This window comes from Tursiops truncatus, chromosome 10 (assembly GCF_011762595.2).
Source record: "Tursiops truncatus isolate mTurTru1 chromosome 10, mTurTru1.mat.Y, whole genome shotgun sequence".
NCBI lineage: Eukaryota > Metazoa > Chordata > Mammalia > Artiodactyla > Delphinidae > Tursiops > Tursiops truncatus.
Window position 1 is genome coordinate 65021450 of NC_047043.1, and position 10282 is coordinate 65031731.

Here is a 10282-nt window from a genome sequence, read left to right on the forward strand (position 1 = left end):
TTTCATTTTCAAGCAACTTGAGGGACCATGTTGTGCCCCTTGCAGGTGTACAGCGTTGTGATTTAGTCGTACATATGCATATGTCTCTGCTTTTTAGGATCCTTTTCTTATATAGGCTGTGACAAAGTGCTGAACAGAGTCCCCTGTGTTGTAGAGTAGGTCCTTGTGGAGTAGGTATTGTATTTGTTCATGTATACATGTTACTGCCAACCTCCTAATGTACCCTCTCCCCCATCTTTCCCGTTTGCTAAGCATAAGTTTGTTTTCTAAGTCTCTGAGTCTGTGGCTGTTTTGTGAATCAGTTGATTTGTATCAATTTTGAGATTCCATATGTAAGTCATAGCCCATGATATTTATCGACGTCCATCTGATTTACTTCACGTAGAGCATCTCGAGGTCCTCCTGTGTTGCTGCACATGGCAGTATTTCCTTCTTTTTTAAGGCTGAGTAGTATTCCATCGTAGATATGTACCGCATCTTCTGTATCCAGTCATCTGTCGGTGGACATTTTGCTTGCTTTGGTGTCTGGGTTGTCGTATATAGTGCTGCCATGCACGTTGGGGTGCGGGTAGGTTTTCGAACTATGGTTTTCTCTGGGTGTTTGCCCAGAAGTGGGATTGGGGGATCAGATGGTAGCTCTATGTTTTGTTATTGAAGGAGCCTCCCAACTGTACTCCCCAGTGGCTGTACCAGTTGCATTCCCCCCAGCAGTGGAGGAGGGTTTGCTTTCTCCATGCCCTCTCCGGAATTTACTGTAGGGAGACGTTTACATGATGGCCATCCTGACTGGTGTCAGATGATACCTCGTTGCTGTTTTGATTTGCAGTTCTGAAGTAATTGGTGATCTTCAGCATCTTTTCATGTTTTTTTGGTTTTGTTTTCTCCTTCTTTTGCAACAGTGTGAGTGCAGTGTACCTCTTGAAATTGTCTTCTGACAAATCCGGCCTGTTTTGAATTCTTTTCAGTTACCTCTCCTAGGACATTTCTTGAGCGCAGGTGTTATGTTTTTAAAGCCCTGCAGCCCTTTGTGAATCCTAGTGCCCAGAAGCACCTGTTGCCAAGTTGTTGTTACAGGAATCATCCACAAGGCGGCGGGCTTCTTCGTGCCCATCTCTGGTCCCTTTGGCAACCAGAGCCTTAGCGAAAGAAAGTGGTGTTCCTGGGTTGTACCTTGGAGGGGCACGTGCCAGAACCAACACTCAAGGGCTTTTGTCTCCTTCCTTTCTGCCTGTTCCCCTCACCCCCCGACGCGTCGCAACCCTTGTCAAAGTGCCACACTGAGGGACGGTGCTGAGGGTCCTCTAGTTGGTACAAGCACAAAGTCAGGAGGCTGGAGGTGGGAACCCCAACGCCAGGAGATGTGGAGACCAGGTGACGTTTCAAAGCTCTTGCAGCCCAGAGGATCCACCCTCCTTTGGGTGCACTAGGCTTGGTTGAGCTATAGGAGGGCCTGCCTGGATCTGAGATTGTGGTCCCTTTTCGAGTGGACCAGACACTGCAGGTCCCCGGGGGGGCTCATTTGCTGGCACATCCTCCCCAGTCCCCTCAGCCCCACGACAGGCAGCCGGGAGAGCCAGCCCGCTGAGCCTCCAGGGACGTGACAGCAGCCCAGGTCCCCGAGCCTGTGGAAAATCGAGTACACGTCCTTTATTTTCTCTCCTTCTTTTTCTTTAACTGCATTTTTCTTTCATTTTCAAGCGACTTGAGGGACCATGTTGTGCCCCTTGCAGGTGTACAGCGTTGTGATTTAGTCGTACATATGCATATGTCTCTGCTTTTTAGGATCCTTTTCTTATATAGGCTGTGACAAAGTGTTGAACAGAGTCCCCTGTGTTGTAGAGTAGGTCCTTGTGGAGTAGGTATTGTATTTGTTCATGTATACATGTTACTGCCAACCTCCTAATGTATCCCTCTCCCCCATCTTTCCCGTTTGCTAAGCATAAGTTTGTTTTCTAAGTCTCTGAGTCTGTCGCTGTTTTGTGAATCAGTTGATTTGTATCAATTTTGAGATTCCATATGTAAGTCATAGCCCATGATATTTATCGACGTCCATCTGATTTACTTCACGTAGAGCATCTCGAGGTCCTCCTGTGTTGCTGCACATGGCAGTATTTCCTTCTTTTTTAAGGCTGAGTAGTATTCCATCGTAGATATGTACCGCATCTTCTGTATCCAGTCATCTGTCGGTGGCCATTTTGCTTGCTTTCGTGTCTGGGTTGTCGTATATAGTGCTGCCATGCACGTTGGGGTGCGGGTAGGTTTTCGAACTATGGTTTTCTCTGGGTGTTTGCCCAGAAGTGGGATTGGGGGATCAGATGGTAGCTCTATGTTTTGTTATTGAAGGAGCCTCCCAACTGTACTCCCCAGTGGCTGTACCAGTTGCATTCCCCCCAGCAGTGGAGGAGGGTTTGCTTTCTCCATGCCCTCTCCGGAATTTATTGTAGGGAGACGTTTACAGGATGGCCATCCTGACTGGTGTCAGATGATACCTCGTTGCTGTTTTGATTTGCAGTTCTGAAGTAATTGGTGATCTTCAGCATCTTTTCATGTTTTTTTGGTTTTGTTTTCTCCTTCTTTTGCAACAGTGTGAGTGCAGTGTACCTCTTGAAATTGTCTTCTGACAAATCCGGACTGTTTTGAATTCTTTTCAGTTACCTCTCCTAGGACATTTCTTGAGCGCAGGTGTTATGTTTTTAAAGCCCTGCAGCCCTTTGTGAATCCTAGTGCCCAGAAGCACCTGTTGCCAAGTTGTTGTTACAGGAATCATCCACAAGGCGGCGGGCTTCTTCGTGCCCATCTCTGGTCCCTTTGGCAACCAGAGCCTTAGCGAAAGAAAGTGGTGTTCCTGGGTTGTACCTGGAGGGGCACGTGCCAGAACCAACACTCAAGGGCTTTTGTCTCCTTCCTTTCTGCCTGTTCCCCTCACCCCCCGACGCGTCGCAACCCTTGTCAAAGTGCCACACTGAGGGACGGTGCTGAGGGTCCTCTAGTTGGTACAAGCACAAAGTCAGGAGGCTGGAGGTGGGAACCCCAACGCCAGGAGATGTGGAGACCAGGTGACGTTTCAAAGCTCTTGCAGCCCAGAGGATCCACCCTCCTTTGGGTGCACTAGGCTTGGTTGAGCTATAGGAGGGCCTGCCTGGATCTGAGATTGTGGTCCCTTTTCGAGTGGACCAGACACTGCAGGTCCCCGGGGGGGCTCATTTGCTGGCACATCCTCCCCAGTCCCCTCAGCCCCACGACAGGCAGCCTGGAGAGCCAGCCCGCTGAGCCTCCAGGGACGTGACAGCAGCCCAGGTCCCCGAGCCTGTGGAAAATCGAGTACACGTCCTTTATTTTCTCTCCTTCTTTTTCTTTAACTGCATTTTTCTTTCATTTTCAAGCAACTTGAGGGACCATGTTGTGCCCCTTGCAGGTGTACAGCGTTGTGATTTAGTCGTACATATGCATATGTCTCTGCTTTTTAGGATCCTTTTCTTATATAGGCTGTGACAAAGTGTTGAACAGAGTCCCCTGTGTTGTAGAGTAGGTCCTTGTGGAGTAGGTATTGTATTTGTTCATGTATACATGTTACTGCCAACCTCCTAATGTATCCCTCTCCCCCATCTTTCCTGTTTGCTAAGCATAAGTTTGTTTTCTAAGTCTCTGAGTCTGTGGCTGTTTTGTGAATCAGTTGATTTGTATCAATTTTGAGATTCCATATGTAAGTCATAGCCCATGATATTTATCGACGTCCATCTGATTTACTTCACGTAGAGCATCTCGAGGTCCTCCTGTGTTGCTGCACATGGCAGTATTTCCTTCTTTTTTAAGGCTGAGTAGTATTCCATCGTAGATATGTACCGCATCTTCTGTATCCAGTCATCTGTCGGTGGCCATTTTGCTTGCTTTGGTGTCTGGGTTGTCGTATATAGTGCTGCCATGCACGTTGGGGTGCGGGTAGGTTTTCGAACTATGGTTTTCTCTGGGTGTTTGCCCAGAAGTGGGATTGGGGGATCAGATGGTAGCTCTATGTTTTGTTATTGAAGGAGCCTCCCAACTGTACTCCCCAGTGGCTGTACCAGTTGCATTCCTCCCAGCAGTGGAGGAGGGTTTGCTTTCTCCATGCCCTCTCCGGAATTTACTGTAGGGAGACGTTTACATGATGGCCATCCTGACTGGTGTCAGATGATACCTCGTTGCTGTTTTGATTTGCAGTTCTGAAGTAATTGGTGATCTTCAGCATCTTTTCATGTTTTTTTGGTTTTGTTTTCTCCTTCTTTTGCAACAGTGTGAGTGCAGTGTACCTCTTGAAATTGTCTTCTGACAAATCCGGCCTGTTTTGAATTCTTTTCAGTTACCTCTCCTAGGACATTTCTTGAGCGCAGGTGTTATGTTTTTAAAGCCCTGCAGCCCTTTGTGAATCCTAGTGCCCAGAAGCACCTGTTGCCAAGTTGTTGTTACAGGAATCATCCACAAGGCGGCGGGCTTCTTCGTGCCCATCTCTGGTCCCTCTGGCAACCAGAGCCTTAACGAAAGAAAGTGGTGTTCCTGGGTTGTACCTTGGAGGGGCACGTGCCAGAACCAACACTCAAGGGCTTTTGTCTCCTTCCTTTCTGCCTGTTCCCCTCACCCCCCGACGCGTCGCAACCCTTGTCAAAGTGCCACACTGAGGGACGGTGCTGAGGGTCCTCTAGTTGGTACAGCACAAAGTCAGGAGGCTGGAGGTGGGAACCCCAACGCCAGGAGATGTGGAGACCAGGTGACGTTTCAAAGCTCTTGCAGCCCAGAGGATCCACCCTCCTTTGGGTGCACTAGGCTTGGTTGAGCTATAGGAGGGCCTGCCTGGATGTGAGATTGTGGTCCCTTTTCGAGTGGACCAGACACTGCAGGTCCCCGGGGGGGCTCATTTGCTGGCACATCCTCCCCAGTCCCCTCAGCCCCACGACAGGCAGCCTGGAGAGCCAGCCCGCTGAGCCTCCAGGGACGTGACAGCAGCCCAGGTCCCCGAGCCTGTGGAAAATCGAGTACACGTCCTTTATTTTCTCTCCTTCTTTTTCTTTAACTGCATTTTTCTTTCATTTTCAAGCAACTTGAGGGACCATGTTGTGCCCCTTGCAGGTGTACAGCGTTGTGATTTAGTCGTACATATGCATATGTCTCTGCTTTGTAGGATCCTTTTCTTATATAGGCTGTGACAAAGTGTTGAACAGAGTCCCCTGTGTTGTAGAGTAGGTCCTTGTGGAGTAGGTATTGTATTTGTTCATGTATACATGTTACTGCCAACCTCCTAATGTATCCCTCTCCCCCATCTTTCCCGTTTGCTAAGCATAAGTTTGTTTTCTAAGTCTCTGAGTCTGTCGCTGTTTTGTGAATCAGTTGATTTGTATCAATTTTGAGATTCCATATGTAAGTCATAGCCCATGATATTTATCGACGTCCATCTGATTTACTTCACGTAGAGCATCTCGAGGTCCTCCTGTGTTGCTGCACATGGCAGTATTTCCTTCTTTTTTAAGGCTGAGTAGTATTCCATCGTAGATATGTACCGCATCTTCTGTATCCAGTCATCTGTCGGTGGCCATTTTGCTTGCTTTGGTGTCTGGGTTGTCGTATATAGTGCTGCCATGCACGTTGGGGTGCGGGTAGGTTTTCGAACTATGGTTTTCTCTGGGTGTTTGCCCAGAAGTGGGATTGGGGGATCAGATGGTAGCTCTATGTTTTGTTATTGAAGGAGCCTCCCAACTGTACTCCCCAGTGGCTGTACCAGTTGCATTCCTCCCAGCAGTGGAGGAGGGTTTGCTTTCTCCATGCCCTCTCCGGAATTATTGTAGGGAGACGTTTACATGATGGCCATCCTGACTGGTGTCAGATGATACCTCGTTGCTGTTTTGATTTGCAGTTCTGAAGTAATTGGTGATCTTCAGCATCTTTTCATGTTTTTTTGGTTTTGTTTTCTCCTTCTTTTGCAACAGTGTGAGTGCAGTGTACCTCTTGAAATTGTCTTCTGACAAATCCGGCCTGTTTTGAATTCTTTTCAGTTACCTCTCCTAGGACATTTCTTGAGCGCAGGTGTTATGTTTTTAAAGCCCTGCAGCCCTTTGTGAATCCTAGTGCCCAGAAGCACCTGTTGCCAAGTTGTTGTTACAGGAATCATCCACAAGGCGGCGGGCTTCTTCGTGCCCATCTCTGGTCCCTCTGGCAACCAGAGCCTTAACGAAAGAAAGTGGTGTTCCTGGGTTGTACCTTGGAGGGGCACGTGCCAGAACCAACACTCAAGGGCTTTTGTCTCCTTCCTTTCTGCCTGTTCCCCTCGCCCCCGACGCGTCACAACCCTTGTCAAAGTGCCACACTGAGGGACGGTGCTGAGGGTCCTCTAGTTGGTACAGCACAAAGTCAGGAGGCTGGAGGTGGGAACCCCAACGCCAGGAGATGTGGAGACCAGGTGACGTTTCAAAGCTCTTGCAGCCCAGAGGATCCACCCTCCTTTGGGTGCACTAGGCTTGGTTGAGCTATAGGAGGGCCTGCCTGGATCTGAGATTGTGGTCCCTTTTCGAGTGGACCAGACACTGCAGGTCCCCGGGGGGGCTCATTTGCTGGCACATCCTCCCCAGTCCCCTCAGCCCCACGACAGGCAGCCGGGAGAGCCAGCCCGCTGAGCCTCCAGGGACGTGACAGCAGCCCAGGTCCCCGAGCCTGTGGAAAATCGAGTACACGTCCTTTATTTTCTCTCCTTCTTTTTCTTTAACTGCATTTTTCTTTCATTTTCAAGCAACTTGAGGGACCATGTTGTGCCCCTTGCAGGTGTACAGCGTTGTGATTTAGTCGTACATATGCATATGTCTCTGCTTTTTAGGATCCTTTTCTTATATAGGCTGTGACAAAGTGTTGAACAGAGTCCCCTGTGTTGTAGAGTAGGTCCTTGTGGAGTAGGTATTGTATTTGTTCATGTATACATGTTACTGCCAACCTCCTAATGTATCCCTCTCCCCCATCTTTCCCGTTTGCTAAGCATAAGTTTGTTTTCTAAGTCTCTGAGTCTGTGGCTGTTTTGTGAATCAGTTGATTTGTATCAATTTTGAGATTCCATATGTAAGTCATAGCCCATGATATTTATCGACGTCCATCTGATTTACTTCACGTAGAGCATCTCGAGGTCCTCCTGTGTTGCTGCACATGGCAGTATTTCCTTCTTTTTTAAGGACTGAGTAGTATTCCATCGTAGATATGTACCGCATCTTCTGTATCCAGTCATCTGTCGGTGGACATTTTGCTTGCTTTGGTGTCTGGGTTGTCGTATATAGTGCTGCCATGCACGTTGGGGTGCGGGTAGGTTTTCGAACTATGGTTTTCTCTGGGTGTTTGCCCAGAAGTGGGATTGGGGGATCAGATGGTAGCTCTATGTTTTGTTATTGAAGGAGCCTCCCAACTGTACTCCCCAGTGGCTGTACCAGTTGCATTCCCCCCAGCAGTGGAGGAGGGTTTGCTTTCTCCATGCCCTCTCCGGAATTTATTGTAGGGAGACGTTTACATGATGGCCATCCTGACTGGTGTCAGATGATACCTCGTTGCTGTTTTGATTTGCAGTTCTGAAGTAATTGGTGATCTTCAGCATCTTTTCATGTTTTTTTGGTTTTGTTTTCTCCTTCTTTTGCAACAGTGTGAGTGCAGTGTACCTCTTGAAATTGTCTTCTGACAAATCCGGCCTGTTTTCAATTCTTTTCAGTTACCTATCCTAGGACATTTCTTGAGCGCAGGTGTTATGTTTTTAAAGCCCTGCAGCCCTTTGTGAATCCTAGTGCCCAGAAGCACCTGTTGCCAAGTTGTTGTTACAGGAATCATCCACAAGGCGGCGGGCTTCCTTCGTGCCCATCTCTGGTCCCTTTGGCAACCAGAGCCTTAGCGAAAGAAAGTGGTGTTCCTGGGTTGTACCTTGGAGGGGCACGTGCCAGAACCAACACTCAAGGGCTTTTGTCTCCTTCCTTTCTGCCTGTTCCCCTCACCCCCCGATGCGTCGCAACCCTTGTCAAAGTGCCACACTGAGGGACGGTGCTGAGGGTCCTCTAGTTGGTACAGCACAAAGTCAGGAGGCTGGAGGTGGGAACCCCAACGCCAGGAGATGTGGAGACCAGGTGACGTTTCAAAGCTCTTGCAGCCCAGAGGATCCACCCTCCTTTGGGTGCACTAGGCTTGGTTGAGCTATAGGAGGGCCTGCCTGGATCTGAGATTGTGGTCCCTTTTCGAGTGGACCAGACACTGCAGGTCCCCGGGGGGGCTCATTTGCTGGCACATCCTCCCCAGTCCCCTCAGCCCCACGACAGGCAGCCGGGAGAGCCAGCCCGCTGAGCCTCCAGGGACGTGACAGCAGCCCAGGTCCCCGAGCCTGTGGAAAATCGAGTACACGTCCTTTATTTTCTCTCCTTCTTTTTCTTTAACTGCATTTTTCTTTCATTTTCAAGCAACTTGAGGGACCATGTTGTGCCCCTTGCAGGTGTACAGCGTTGTGATTTAGTCGTACATATGCATATGTCTCTGCTTTTTAGGATCCTTTTCTTATATAGGCTGTGACAAAGTGTTGAACAGAGTCCCCTGTGTTGTAGAGTAGGTCCTTGTGGAGTAGGTATTGTATTTGTTCATGTATACATGTTACTGCCAACCTCCTAATGTACCCTCTCCCCCATCTTTCCCGTTTGCTAAGCATAAGTTTGTTTTCTAAGTCTCTGAGTCTGTCGCTGTTTTGTGAATCAGTTGATTTGTATCAATTTTGAGATTCCATATGTAAGTCATAGCCCATGATATTTATCGACGTCCATCTGATTTACTTCACGTAGAGCATCTCGAGGTCCTTCTGTGTTGCTGCACATGGCAGTATTTCCTTCTTTTTTAAGGCTGAGTAGTATTCCATCGTAGATATGTACCGCATCTTCTGTATCCAGTCATCTGTCGGTGGCCATTTTGCTTGCTTTGGTGTCTGGGTTGTCGTATATAGTGCTGCCATGCACGTTGGGGTGCGGGTAGGTTTTCGAACTATGGTTTTCTCTGGGTGTTTGCCCAGAAGTGGGATTGGGGGATCAGATGGTAGCTCTATGTTTTGTTATTGAAGGAGCCTCCCAACTGTACTCCCCAGTGGCTGTACCAGTTGCATTCCCCCCAGCAGTGGAGGAGGGTTTGCTTTCTCCATGCCCTCTCCGGAATTTATTGTAGGGAGACGTTTACATGATGGCCATCCTGACTGGTGTCAGATGATACCTCGTTGCTGTTTTGATTTGCAGTTCTGAAGTAATTGGTGATCTTCAGCATCTTTTCATGTTTTTTTGGTTTTGTTTTCTCCTTCTTTTGCAACAGTGTGAGTGCAGTGTACCTCTTGAAATTGTCTTCTGACAAATCCGGCCTGTTTTGAATTCTTTTCAGTTACCTCTCCTAGGACATTTCTTGAGCGCAGGTGTTATGTTTTTAAAGCCCTGCAGCCCTTTGTGAATCCTAGTGCCCAGAAGCACCTGTTGCCAAGTTGCTGTTACAGGAATCATCCACAAGGCGGCGGGCTTCTTCGTGCCCATCTCTGGTCCCTCTGGCAACCAGAGCCTTAGCGAAAGAAAGTGGTGTTCCTGGGTTGTACCTGGAGGGGCACGTGCCAGAACCAACACTCAAGGGCTTTTGTCTCCTTCCTTTCTGCCTGTTCCCCTCACCCCCCGACGCGTCGCAACCCTTGTCAAAGTGCCACACTGAGGGACGGTGCTGAGGGTCCTCTAGTTGGTACAGCACAAAGTCAGGAGGCTGGAGGTGGGAACCCCAACGCCAGGAGATGTGGAGACCAGGTGACGTTTCAAAGCTCTTGCAGCCCAGAGGATCCACCCTCCTTTGGGTGCACTAGGCTTGGTTGAGCTATAGGAGGGCCTGCCTGCATCTGGAGATTGTGGTCCCTTTTCGAGTGGACCAGACACTGCAGGTCCCCGGGGGGGCTCATTTGCTGGCACATCCTCCCCAGTCCCCTCAGCCCCACGACAGGCAGCCGGGAGAGCCAGCCCGCTGAGCCTCCAGGGACGTGACAGCAGCCCAGGTCCCCGAGCCTGTGGAAAATCGAGTACACGTCCTTTATTTTCTCTCCTTCTTTTTCTTTAACTGCATTTTTCTTTCATTTTCAAGCAACTTGAGGGACCATGTTGTGCCCCTTGCAGGTGTACAGCGTTGTGATTTAGTCGTACATATGCATATGTCTCTGCTTTTTAGGATCCTTTTCTTATATAGGCTGTGACAAAGTGTTGAACAGAGTCCCCTGTGTTGTAGAGTAGGTCCTTGTGGAGTA